The sequence below is a fragment of the Anas platyrhynchos genome, chromosome 2 (genome assembly GCF_047663525.1).
Source record: "Anas platyrhynchos isolate ZD024472 breed Pekin duck chromosome 2, IASCAAS_PekinDuck_T2T, whole genome shotgun sequence".
Lineage (NCBI taxonomy): Eukaryota > Metazoa > Chordata > Aves > Anseriformes > Anatidae > Anas > Anas platyrhynchos.
The window spans coordinates 57075033-57089894 of record NC_092588.1 but is presented as its reverse complement, the minus strand read 5'-3'; positions in this window follow the sequence as shown (position 1 = coordinate 57089894).

The window sequence follows — 14862 nt, the reverse complement described above, 5'->3', positions numbered from 1 at the left end:
GGAAGGAAGGAAGGAAGGAAGGAAGGAAGGAAGGAAGGAAGGAAGGAACCAGTTAAAGATGTGTGTTTTTTTGGTTTTTATTCTGTTTTTGTTTGTTTGTTTTTTAAATAATGGAACATAAAATTATCTGCAGTAGTCAATTTTATTATAACTGTATTAAGGATCTTTAAATCGCTAAACTGATGGTCATAAAACTTTATGTATAACATTAGATGATAAGATAGTAAAATGCTTTAATGTTAATCCACTTCTGAAAATGATCCTTTATCATTCTGTTAAACTGGAATCAGATTTCAAGATTCCCATTGTATCTTTTAAAAGTAGTTTATAATGAATATAAAGGTGTCTTAGAATATTTTTTACTCATATATATGCAGCTACCCAGCAGCAATTTTAGATCTGAGAGTCATCAAAATCATCAAAATCATCTGCTGCTTATTCTACAGAGATCGCATCTTGTAATCAAGTAAAACAACATTTCCACAACTAAAAGCTGTCATCTGGATAAAGAAAATTATGTGATATTTTCCTTCTTTTCATTTTTTTAAATAAATAAATAAATAAATAAATAAAAACTATTAGGTATGAATTACTGAATTACAAAGAGCCAGACAGACAAAGCTTGTGGAAAGAAAAAAAAAAAAAAAAAAGGCTTGTAACATACAATATGTGCTGCAATGCTAGCTACAATTGCTGTTAACCAACAAAAAGCAAGGCATATAGGCTAAGTGGAAAAACGCCAGTGCAGCGTTCAAATGTCAGCTAAAAATAAAACACATGGAGTCTGAAAATCAGGAGAGATTTCCAATGTAAGGTCCAGTAAGGGCAGAAACATTATTCATGATATTAATTGCTGTAAAACATGGGGGGAGGGCGGGGTCATCCAACTAGGTGCAGATGAAACAGCATCAAAAGGAAAAATTGGTTCTCTCCAGTCTCATGCAAGGCCTTGAGTATGGCCGAGTGAATACAAAACACCTTTAAACAGTGAATAATTAAAACATTGACCATTGACATAGTTAAAAAAATGACTCTTTTTTTTTTTTTTTTTTTTTTTTTTTGTTGTTGTTGTTCAGTGGCTCTTAAGCAGATGTAATAAAATAATTCATTTTGAGACAATATTGTATACATTTATCATTTGGTCCATGGCAAGGAATAGACAGAGTGCAATTATATGTACCTTTATTTTTTGGAGATGGTGAGAAGTACAGTTTTAGTAATAAATTTATAGATTTATGCAGTTTTTACACTACACAAATCCTTATTCCACAGATGGTCTCAGTGTCTTTAATAGAATTCCTCATAATTTCAGACTGTATTTAGTACAAATAGGATGAAAACGTCTGATCCTTTCCCAATCCAGATATTTGTCTGTTTAGATGGGGAAATATCTAGCCATGTTTTCTCTGACATTACAGTTTTCTCCATTTACTACACTTTAATGATAACTAATTTTTGTAACCAATGCATACTATTCTCATATCAAGTGACTTCTAAGTGAAAGAAAGCAGTGGTCTGCAATGGCTACTACATGATCTTTAGCCAAAAAGGCATAAAACCATTTTTCTTGCTCCAAAGTAAGAAGCCATTCTTAGCTGTTACTGGGCCACTGGGCTTGTTATTCTAAGTCAAACCTATTGTTTGACTTACTACATGGTTTTTGAAGACCTCTATGGATGGTGACTTAACCTCTTCCCTGAGCAGCCTGTTCCGGTGCCTCACAACCCTTCCAGTGTTAGGACATTTTTCCTAGTATCCATCTTAAACATCCCCTGGAACAACTTAAGGCCTTTTCGTCTTGTCTTATTACTTAGTGCTTAGGAGAAGAAACCAAACCCCACCTCACTATAGTCCCTTTTAAGGTAATTGTAAAGTACAGTAAAGTCTCTCCCAAGCCGCCTTTTCTCCAAGCTAAACAACCCAAGCTCTCTCAGCTACTCCTCATAAGACTTGTGCTCCAGACCCTTTGCCAGCTTCATTGTCCATTTTTTGTACATGCTCTAGCACCTCGATGTCCTTCTTGTAGTGAGGGGCCCAAATCTGAACACAGTACTCAGGTGCAGCCTCACTGGAGCCAAGTACAGATGGACAATCACTTCCCTAGTTCTGGCCACACCATTTCTGATACAAGCCAGGAGGCTGTTGGCCTTCTTGGCCACCTAAGCACACTGCTGGCTCGTATTCAGCTGGCTATCAAACCAATACTCCCAGTCCCTTTCTGCCAGGCAGCTTTCCAGACACTCTTTCCCCAGCCTGTAACATTGCATGGGGGTGTTGTGCCCCAAGTGCGGGAGCCAGCAATTAGCCTTGTTGAATCTCAACATACGATGGATCTCTTCTGACACTGTTTGAGTAAATTCATCTGTGTCACTACAAATTCCACAGAAAAAAAAATGACTTCACAAATGACATCTTGAACAACTGTTTCAGTAAGTTATGAGCTGGAACAATAATTTTTTGCATTCTGATTCTGTATGTTGACCTTATAAACATCAAAAAATATCCTCCATTATTAATACTGAGGACACTAGAGACTAGCCTTGAAGACTACAGAATACAAAATGTATAAAATGAAATGACACAAAATACAACATAATCCAGTCTAGAAATAATTCTTAAAAAAATCTGCAATTATATTGGTCATTTACCCATTAGAGTAATTAAGACAAGCTCCTAAATTTACTATGAACTGCCAACAAGATGCAACCCAGAAAATCATATGTGAACCAAAGCTGTACAAAATAATAAAACAGGCAAAAGAAAGTGTTGACCATGAAATTAGACTGAGATTGATTACCTAAAAGCTTAATTACTTGACAGTTCATTTTTTCTTGTCAGACTGACCAATCACACTAACAGTGTTTCTAACATCACATGTTCACTTAAACACTAACTCAAAGGCAATTCTAATATTACTTGTTAAAGTGTTTTCATAGGACAATTTATTTATTTTTTTTTATACTTGCAAACTCTGGCAAAACAAATGAGGTGCCCAACAGATGTAAAAGAGGAGATAGAAGATATTATCCTTAAAATTTTGTATTTATAGTGTAATTCAATATGCACTTTTTGCATATGGTGAACCTAATTTCATTTGTTACAAATGCCAGTTTATTTGCATTACTTATGAATTCAAAATATCATTACAATGACTTGAGAAATATTTTACTTGAATCATTAAGCATTACAGCAACTTTAGTAATACTTCATTGAAGTTCTTGTCAAAAAAGCTTATCCTCACAGAAGTCTTACCCCATTGCCACCATGACTGAACATAAAACCACTCTAGTTAGCCTATAAAAATGTTTACACCCACTGTAGTTCATCTCACCCAACTTTCACCGTACCAAAATTAGTGTAAGTTATTCAGTTACCCAAAAAATAATGCTCAGAGTCTCTGTCTGGAAGTGCTAGTCTCTTTATGTTTACTGCAGCAAAAGTTTAGCAGGTTAGTTATAGTCAAAGCCTAAAGTTTAGATGATTCAAGTTAAGATGAATCTCTTCCTTCCCATCCCATGCTCCCCTTTTGCTGTAAGTCCAGCATGCCACTCCCTCCAATGTCTCAGAAATTTGGGGTAGTTTGGACACTCTCCAGTACTGCAAAATGAACATGGAATTCCTCCTTATGGGAACAGCTTATACACAGCAGCCTTTCCACACTGAAGAACTCCTGCAAACATATCTCCATCATGTCACTGACAACTCTAACCCATTATGAATCACCCCAAAACTTCATCTGCTTTCCCCATCCTTATGGGGATATAAGGACTCTGCTTTGCCTTCTTGCTTTCCCTTATGGGATTATTTTTAACAACCTCAAAAACATTTTCCTTTGAAAATAGTGCCTGTTAATCTTGAATGATTGGTATTGTTTCATAGTATCCTACTAACAGCTAAAGGTTTCCAAGTCTGCTATTTGTGAAGGTAACTATTTTGCAAAAGGCATGAGCTCAAGGCAAAACCGGGTCAAATGATTCATGTAACAGGTCAGCTCCTGAGCTGGAAACAACACGTAAATCCTGAAATATTAAGTCCACTGCCCAGCTTGCTGGACTACATGTTTGTTTGTTGTTTTTGTTTGTTTGTTTGTTTGTTTGTTTCTGTTGTTTTTGTGTGTTTTATTTTTTATTTTATTTTTATTTATTTTATTTTCAACTCTACTTGTGCTTTCTTGATATATCTGTATAATAAAGCAATTAAAAATATAAATGCTCTGAACACCTGAGTGTGGTGACTTTGAATAACTTTTTGCATGTGATCAAATGGTAGTTTCCGGTTTATAATGCTTTTTCCCAAGAGTAAATGTAAGTGCATGAATGTCAAAAAAAAAAAAAAAAAAAAAAAAAAGTAAAGGGCACCACAGCACTCGAGGTAACATATCCTGCACATGCTAAAGTATCTTGTCCTCTCCCTTATGTCTTGCTATGCTTTAAAGGAAATAGAAAGCATTAGCAAACAGAGGTCTCTCACAGAATTCTTTCTTACAGAAACTTCATAAAAAAATTCATTTTTTTTTTTTTCTGTCCAGGAATACCTTGCAATACAAATAATTGCGAGAGTAATACCAATAGCTGTTGTAGCAGACTACTCTAGAACCTCATGTCCATCTTTGGGATTGAAGAAGATTTTTGCTTGCTTATAGCAATGTTGATTTCATGGATGAAGCACAAATAGCATGAGTATCAGGGTAAATAGAATGGAATAATACTTTTGGACACTGAGAAGTGTATACACTTTGTATCATTTTTCTAATTGTCCCTCACAGTGTTCAGGGCATGAATTAACTCTTCCTCAAGTGCTTTGTGATATTCACAACTTTTGGTTTACTCCAGAGACCATGCAGATCAATTTTAGATTTCCAGGTTTCTCCACGTTGTTGAAGTACCAGACTGTAAGATTCTGAAAGGCATTCACTCTTTGGTCCGAGCATGATCAAGCAGGTAAAAATGCCACTGTATAATGCAGTTTGAAACACAATCAGAAACGAATCTTACCAGGAGTTCCACAACTTAATTTCTAACAAAAGAAGAATTTGGAACTTTATTCCCCCTTTGCAGGCCACAAAATACTGTCACAGACACCTACAAATTTTCCTGCTATTATGGAGATGTTTTACATTTTCTTGCTCTCTTACTGTGGCATATTATACATATTTTAATACAGATCTTAAACTTAAATAGTGTGTTTAAGAGTGAAGCATTTTTTCCACCCTTGTCAGGGAGCTGACAATGGTAAAGATATGTCTAAGGTAGACAGTACCAGCATTTTAATTTACAGATGATCAGATCTTATATTCCTGTTGATTGTTTAATTTTAATAATTTGAAATAATTTTATAGTTGAAATCTGAAGTTTTTTTTTTTTGGTTTGTTTGTTTGTTTGTTTTTTTAATTCTAAGAGCATATTTTAAAGAAAAGTTAAACCTATATGTCAGTTTGCACAGAAAAACAAAAATAATAATAATTAAAAAAAAAAAGTAAAAAAAAAAAAAAAAGAAAAGACAGGAGTCCTATTGATTCTCATAGTGGACTCTCCTTCTATCCCAACATCTGCTCAGAGAGCAGCACAGTAGGGTGCAAAAGCAATACATATTTTTGGCATGTCAGGCACCAGCTCTTTGATGTACAAGTTGGATGGGCCAGTTACAGGAGGTGCTTTGCCAGATCAGGTACTCATGAATAAGCTAGAATTGCTCAGAGACCTGATTGAAAGCCACTTGGCTGTCATGATTTGAAGACTGTAAGTTTCTGAAGCAAATGAGTCAAGTAAGTAACAGAACTAAGTTCACAGATTGTGGGAGAGTTGATCTCAGTTTATTTTGGAACTGGTAAGCATTACACCATGGTATACTTCTCTGAAGAAGAAATGGGCCCAGAAGAGCTAGCTGATCATCAAGGACAGCCTCATTATGGATATGGAAAATTATGCTTCAAACATAATTTGTGAAGAAAACATAGCAGACATGGCAGAAGGCCATGCTGGCTGAATGAAGAATTCCTGGCTGTTTAAATACGGAAGAGAAGCCTGGAGAAGGTGAAAGAACAAACAAGCTGTACAGGACGAATGTAAAAACACTGTTTAGGTATATGAGAATATAATTAGGAAAATTAAGATTAAGTAGATTTTAAACTGTGGAGGTATGTGAAAGACAAGAGGGACTTGTCCTTTCACTGGTTTCAGCTGGAACAGAGTTAATTTTCTTCCTAGTAGCTGGTATGGTGCCATGTTTTGAATTTAGGATGAGAATACTATTTGATAATCCACCAATATTTTAGATGTTGCAGAACAGTATTTGCTCTATGTCAAGGACTCTTCAGCTTCTCACATTGCCCTGCCATCAAGGAGTCTGCGGGTGCACAAGAAGCTTGAGGGGTCACAGCCAAGACAGCTGGCCCAGGCTGGCCAAAGGGGTGTTCCATACCATATGGCATCAGGGTGGAATTAGCCAGTGTGGGGTGTGCTATTACTGCTCTGGGATGAGATGGGCATTGACCAGTGTGTGGTGAGTAATTGCATTGTGCATCGCTTGTTTTGTATATTCTTTTATTGTCATAATAATTATTATTGTCCCTTTAATTTTCTGTCCTATTAAACTGTCTTTATTAAACTGTCTTTATTTCAACTTACAAGTGTTACTTTTTTTTTCTGACTCTCTTCTCCATCCCACTGGGGTGGATTTGTGCGTGTGTGTGTGGGGGGGGGGGGGAGGAAATGAGCTACTGTGTGGTGCTTAGCTGCGGGCCAAGTTAAACCGCAAGAATGGGTTAAAAAAGGAAAACACAAAGAAAATGTAGGTTCACTGAGAATGAAGCAGCCACATCTATGATGAGGGACATGGAAAAGACCAACATGCACAAATCCTTCTTCACAGGCAAGATCTACCATCAGTCTTCCTAATAAATAAAACTTAGTGGCAGAGCCTAGGGAGAGAGATACTATCCCAAGAAGAAAAGATCAGTGTAATTGGATAGGTGAACTACATTGTGGGTGAAAAACTGGCTGGACCAGTGGACTCCATGGGTTGTGGCACATTCTTCAGCAGTGTCCAGACTACTGGTGTAACTTAGGGTTTGCTAATGCTTATCATCTTCAACAATGCCTTGGACAAAGGTATGGAAAGCACCTTCAGAGAGTGGACAATACCAAACTGGGAGGATCATTCAGTATGTTGAGGGGTAAGGATGCCAAAGCTGACAAAGCTAGATGCAGAGGCTGACCAACAACCTCACTTCTACAATATGCTGAAATAGTAAGGAACTGTTACTTTATGACTGTCAGAGCAAGACACCTACAAAGTTCACTTATTCATATGAATAAGAAAATGAATGAATGAAGATTTAAATAAAACAGCAGTAACAAAACACAGAAACACAGGTATCCAAATGACACTAATAAATTTAAGGATATAGAAACTATTTGAATGTGGAATTTCATATGTTAATATGATATTCACTGTCACTTCCTTTTCTTAGCTAACTCAGAAGGGAAATAAACATGTTAGCCAATTTAACTTTAGAGATAAGATTTGCCAAATAGTTACATCCAGAATTATTCTAGCTGGGAGAGAAGTACACTAGCTGAGAGAGGTACACAATAAACAGCATAACATCTGCTAATCTAGAAAGCTGTTAGCACACAGGTAAGCTCAAAGGATAGGCTTTCTGTTTTTTTGTGTGTTTTTTTTTTTTTTTTTTTTTTTTTTTTTGTGATTCAAGAGGTATAATTTTTTTTTGGCCAATATTGTAATGTGTATATGTTTTGTGATTCAAGAGGTATAAATATTTTTTTGGCCAATATTGTAATGTGTATATTTAGGTTGAGAAAACATACAAACTGTTTTTGTTTATTTGTTTGTTTGTTTGTTTTCAGATAAAAACCATCATCCTAGAAACAGAAACTCTTGCTTATTTCTTTCTTTGATCACAGTTAGGAGCAATAAAACATATGTGAATTAACCTTAAAAAAGGGGGGAGGGTTTTTTTTTGTATTCTTACTTTCTTACAACTTATACTGCTTTCTTACTTACTTACTACTAATAGCTCTTATTAGCTATTGAACTGGAATATCTAAAACCTGTAAATTAGAGAGGAATGTGGAAAGAGAGGAGGAAACACATAGAAGGCATGAAACTCAAAACTGAAGTTAGAAATCAAGTCATAATCTATGTTTGAAAACAAAAAGTAAGAACAAACAAAAAATATTTTACAAATCTTGAAAAGGGAAAGGTAAGTTTTATAGATGAATCTGAGATACAAATGTCAAATTTCTTTCCTCTGTGATTGTCTTAAAATACTATACTCTGACCCAACCTCTGAGATTTCAAAAGTACATACTTGGAAACAGTCTAAATGTAGAAAACAATCATTCTCTGACAGATGACCATTTTTTTTTTCAATTCTATCTTCACTTCAATTTTTGAGCTAATTTTTGAGCAGAGACACATTCCAGGCAATGGTCCAGCTCAATCTGACATTAGAGTTTCTAAAACCTTTCTTCTTTTGGTCTCAATTGCCTTTTTTATTATTATTTTATTTTATTCTATTTTTTAACCATGTTTCCTCATTATAAAGCTTATTATCCAATTTTCAACGTGTGTTCTAAAGTCCTGTCACCTGAAACAGATATGTTAAAGCCCCAAGGGATACTTATCCCTGCCCTATGCAAAACAAGTAGAAATTATATATATATACATATATATATATATATATATACACATATATATGCATGTGTATATATATATATATGCATACATATGTGCATATATGTATGCACATATATGTATGCACATATATATATATATAATTAAAAGCAAAAATAAATAAGTAAATAAATAAAGGCAGCTACTGATTTTCTTAGAATGTATTTTTCTTTTTAGTGTGATGAGACTGTCAGCTATGGGCAACCAATCATTCCAATCATTTACACTGTGCAGAACCATCTTAAAAAGTCCTTAAAATACTTTAATTGTAGAAATATTTATAGTGACTTTTTTTTTTATTTTATTTTTTTAGTATTCAACTATTTACTAGTGGTAATGTATCACACAGTTTTGCTTAGAGTGATGGATGGGGGTAAAAGGTATTAAACAGTTGCTGTGATGGAAGTTCTAAGTATCTGAGAAATGTGGGCTCATTAGTGCTACACTCATTTTTTAACACTGAGCAGTTTAATATAAACTGATACAATACTGAAATAACTTTGAAATTATTCGTCCAATGCTTTCATATTAGTATTGTCCTGAAAATGTGTGGTTTTTTTTCTTCTAAAAATATTTGTCCAACATTTTCATACTGATGTTCTGCATTACTGTACTAGCATCAAAACTTTACTGAGAACCTTATCAGTTGGCTATTAGCTTTCTGCACCTCATTGCAAAACATCAAAGTAAAGCAATTAGTACTTTTTTTTTTTTTTTTTTTTAAATTCAGTTCTAATGTCCTCATTGCTGTCATATGCTTATTTACAGATTTGAAAGCTCTCATGCACTGAGCTTATTTTGCAAAATTATCGAAACAATCTTAATGAACTATGACTATATCTACTATAAGTTTTTTTTCAGCTGATTGAAAGAAAAAACAAAAAAAAAACTTTTTTTTCATTTAAGTAGTGAATTTTATTGCTTTACAAGAGACATGAAGAGCCAATGCTTACCAAGAATTACTGTGCAAGCAGCTTCCACTAAGTAGATGATTATATCCTTTCATGCTCTTATATTAACTTAAATGCTGATTATTGTAGCTCTGTTTTTTTCTTTAAAAAAAAAACATTTTTTTTTTTTTTTTTTTTTAACATTAAGATGGTTCATATGGGTTCAAGTCTTAGCATGTAAAGCATAGATCTACTGTAGGTATACCACAGAGCTTACTGGTGGGAAAATCCTGATATCCAGGATTAGCTTCACACTGTGATTAACTTTTCAGTGGCAGCAGGATGGGATTTTTAATTCTAGGTTTTAATAAGTTTATGTCAGTTTTCAGTTGAGCACTTTGGTTAGAAATACACTGTTCTCACATGAAATGCCTTTATTCTACATCTACTCTTTTTTTTTTTTTTCCCAGCTTTCCATAAACTAATTCTGAAAACAATTCTTGTTCTTTCCTAAAGGATTCATTTCGAAATATATAAAGCTTGCAAACTTCAATATTTCATATTTGGTTTTATCTCCAAGTGAATTTTGTCTTGAATCACACATGAGTATTAATGCATTACCCACTGTTAAATTATTCAGGCCTGTTTGTAGCTTACCTATACAGGTTTATCTCAAGGTCAAGAGGAGAAAAGAGTAAATAATGGGAACGTAAAAGTTAACAACGGTCTTATCACAGTTTTTGAAACCTGCTGGCTTGAAACCTGTCATTAATTTGGGGATATTAGTGAAATAAGAAAAATCATGCTTAGAGTATGCCCACCTATATAGTTCTGAGTGTTAAGTTTTGAATCCCAAACTAAGCAGTCATCACCCAACAGCAGCCTGGAGTGTTCAGTATGTAAAAGGTTACTGCTCTCTGTTTATGAAATAATTATTTAACTTTCTATTTTTATTATTGATACGTATGTGATAAGCTAAAATTTGATGCTTTCAGGTGATACATTTCCTAAAATATAGTAGAACTATTAAGACCTGTGTGTTCTAAGACAGTTCCACCTAAACTAGTTATTCTGTCTCAGAGATGCCCATCAATTCAGTTGAATTATAGGCTATTCAAACTTACATCATTTTTTATCTATCTAACCTATTCTAAGTACAATGTGTATCTGCCTCATGAGTTGATTTCACCTCCAAGTACTAAAATTGTAGCCATGGTAAAGCTAAGTGGAAGAACAAACAGTTGGCCTGTGGATATTGATCCACACTCAGTAGCTGGAGATTATTTACTTTAATGCATATGTAGGAAGTAAGAGCTTCTGTGCCCAAGAAGGTGATATCTAATGCAGCACATAAAAACTTGTAGAGTATGCTCTGGCTCAAAATCAAGCCTTTATATAAGAAACTATACTAACTGTGTCTAAACCCAGCTCCAGTAGGCAGCTTCAAAATTGTAACTTGCTTACAGGTGGCTGCACTGAAAAACCTATACCTGCACCTCTCTGCAGACAGATGCTCTAATATTAGCCTAGCCCTGATTTATTCTGTGAGGATTCTTTTACTCTTAGAGGTCAAATTCAAAGAAGCAGCTTCTCAGGGGAACAGACATTAGTATTTTGTGAGTTAACTACTCTAACAGCGTCCAATAACATTGCAAACTGCAGAAGTGAACCTTTCATTATAAATTACTTGTTTCTTCAAGTGGTTCTATGTTTTCTAATTAATTGGTCATATAAGACGTACAGAAACTAGAGGCCAGAGATTGCAGAAAATTATGGGAAAGTAGCTGAGCACTTCAAACCAGCCATGAAAGAACAAAGGTTAAATTCTGTCTTTCAGCAGTACTTACGTTGGGCAGGCTATATCCTGAAAACATGCACTTTACGAAATAAACTTCAGCTATTTTTACTCTGAACAGAGAATGGAAAGCCAGATAATTTACTGCAGTTGAGCAGCTGCTTCTTTTGTTTTGTCATTATTATTGTTATAAATAAAAAGAATGTAGAGTAAGAGATCCCAGCTAATAGAGAAATGTTATTGCCATAAATGATGAGCTTTGAAAGGCTGCACAAATTGAGAAATAAAAAAGAAAAGCATTACTTAAAAATATATTTAAGGAAAAGAATTAAGAAAGATTTTTATATTAAAAATGGAAAAAATAATAGAGGTTATGGACAGAACTTTCATTCCTTCTCCATTACGATGCATCTCCTGCTGTTCAGAGATTGCAGTTGTCTTTGTAGGAAAGCCACAGATTTTGAGTTGCAAATGAAATAACCAGCTCACCCTTAAAGGAGGCAGAGCTTAAGAGTGGCAAGAAATACTCACCTGATCCTCCTTGCTGGTGATAAATTCCAAACTTAAACAAAACAACCTGCTCTCAGCAGCGCTGTCTATGTGGAAAGCAGATACACATTTCTACAGCACTAGGGGGCACACAATGGCAATTTGTTACCCAACTCATCCTACTAAAGCAATAAACTTCATAAATTATCCATGCTTGTTGGGATGGAGAGGACGGGAAGGAAAAGAAACATGTTTTCTTTATGATGAGATATCTGTGCTCTGTATGAAAAACCTGAGTTGTGTTTTCTTGTATCAAATACTTGAAAATATGTGGGTTTTTTTTGTTTTATTTTATTTTATTTATTTAATTTTTTTTTACAATTTCTCAGATACAAAGGATGAGATTTGTTATTCTTTTTGCATCAATGTTATGTCCACTACGAAAGATGAGAGAGTATAACTAGAGAGCAAAAGCAGAGATTATTTAACATAGTGACACTTCAGGCTGTCTGAATACTGTGTGGTTTTCTGAATAAACTTCAGGGCCTACGTGATAGTTTCCCTGGTTGATAGTAAGTTAGGCTTGATGTAAAAAAAATAAATAACCCTCTTCCCCCCCCCCCCCCAAAAAAAAAGAAAAAAAAAAAAAACAAAACAAAACACAACCAACCAACCATACCAAAACAAAAACTTAAATTGTTAACCAGAAGGAATGTTGTTCCAGACTGAACTGCTCCAAAGTGTGATAAGATTTACCCATAGTGACTACCTATGGAGAAGTAAAAAATCCAACATATTCCTAAATTCTATATAAAACATTTCTAATAAGTGCTTCCACACAGTTGGTATCCTTTGCCCTGAATGTGTTTTGCAGAATTGTGCATGAAGGGCCCATTGAGTCCACTAGGTACTTTGACTGGGATCCAGGGCAGATAGTTAGCACCAGGTACTGACAAATTCTGGTCGTTCAATATGTGACAGGATTTATATCACCATCACATCTGATGGCAGTTGTTCATTTAGTTTCACTGGGATGACTATTCTTTTTATTTAGGTTCTTCACAGAGGTTTCTGGTGTGAGAGGTTTTACAGCTATTAAAACAGCTGCATGTATATATGCATGTATATGTTCATTCATAATGAACATTTGAGAGGATGACATGAGATTCGTTTTTCAGGTGTGGTGGGATTACAGCACAAGGCCAGAGAAGAGTAAGCCAGTTTCAGTCTGTTAACAATTGTTTCATTGTGTTTTTCTTCCATTCATTCTAAGCTTTCAAGTACTGGTTTCAATATTAACTTCCTCCCTTATCACTATCATTTTTATTGACATTGCTTTTAAAAGATGTTAATATTTTTGTTGTATTGTATATTAACAGCCATCTGTAAAAAGCAGCTGTCAAAGTAGTATTTTCATTTTCTTTTTAAAAAGAGATAATATACTTAGACTTTAAAAATAAACTTATTTTTAAGGACAAAACATTGAAAGCCTAAGCATTTCAAATTGTAAACTAAATAACTGAATATTTTTTGTATTTCTATTGTTGTTTGTTCATTATTTTTTACTGTTTTGTTGAGGAAAATAAAACAGGAAAAAAAAATTAAATCTTCCTTGAAATTCTGTCCAAAATACTTTTAAAAAATTATTTGTGTGTGAAGTCTTAATGTGTATCTGTAATTTGCTCTTTTCTGCCCACCACTATATTTTTGTTTCACTTCAGCAAAGCCTTCCATGATTTTGCAATATATGCTTTTACATTTCACTCATTATTTTTCTCTTTTACCTTTTCCTTTAATGAACTTCATCAGAAAAAAATGAAAATAAATTCTGAAAATGTTAAAATGGTGTATAATATAAAAGTCAGTACATTTAGAATATACTTTTCTGTAGATGTTATATTAGAAATGTTATATTTAAAGTAACAGAATACAGGAAAATAATCTAGAATTTCAAAGAAAAAATAATTAGCTCTAATTTGGCATCCATTTAAAGGTCTTTCCAGTCATTTAAAAGGGTGTTGATTTCATAGACTAACTTCCAAATTCATGTTGGCAATAAATCGTTAGCACTGAATTCTAAACATGAAAAGCAAGTAGTGATATCACTAATCTGCATAGAAACTGGACAATTTCAAGCAATTTATTTCCAAATTTCAGATAATTAATTTGATGGAAAGCTTGTTGATGTTCACTTCTTATATCAAATACTGGCTTCTATTAAAATTGTCTATTTTGGAGTGCTTCCACCATCATGAATAAAGAGGGTGAGGGTTTTTTGCCCTTTTTGTTGGTGTTGTTTTTGTTTGTTTGTTTCCCTGGCTTACAATGGATAACATCTGATACTTGTAAGTGGAAGTAGCTGTTAGCCTAAAGATATCTCCATTGGTTCATCTAAAATTATAATGTAATTGCTAATAGTATAGAGAATAGTATATAGAATTGCTAATAGTATAGAGAAATAAACTATTGTGCATTATTTCCTTTTCTTCCCTCTTTTTTTTTTTTTTTTTTTATTTTGTTAGTTTAAGCAGTTCTTAGGTTACAAAAAAAAAAAAAAAACACCTTTTTTCTAAAACAAAGATTTTATTTCTGTATCAACATAGAAGTGTTTTAAAAGTTATTAAAAACAAAACAAAGCACTGTTATTGTGTTCTGCTTGAGCATTAATTTGTATAGTTAACAGATACATGTTTATTGCATATTCTCAATAATGTTATCACTGTTGTGTTTAGTGTCCTTATCACTCGTATCTCTATGAATATCTTAAGCAGGTTCTGATATCAATGAGACTCTACCATCCAAATTTTGTTCTCTGTTCCCTCACTATAACTATGCAAGAACTAATTATGTAAAAAGTGAAAAGGTATTTTTATCATTAGAACATTTTCAATAGTACATTTATCTCCTTGACTGTAAGATTTCTGCCTGCTGCTTTTGCTTCTTTTAGTCCAGGAGACCATTTTAGAGAGGGCACACAGCTCTGCAATAAAA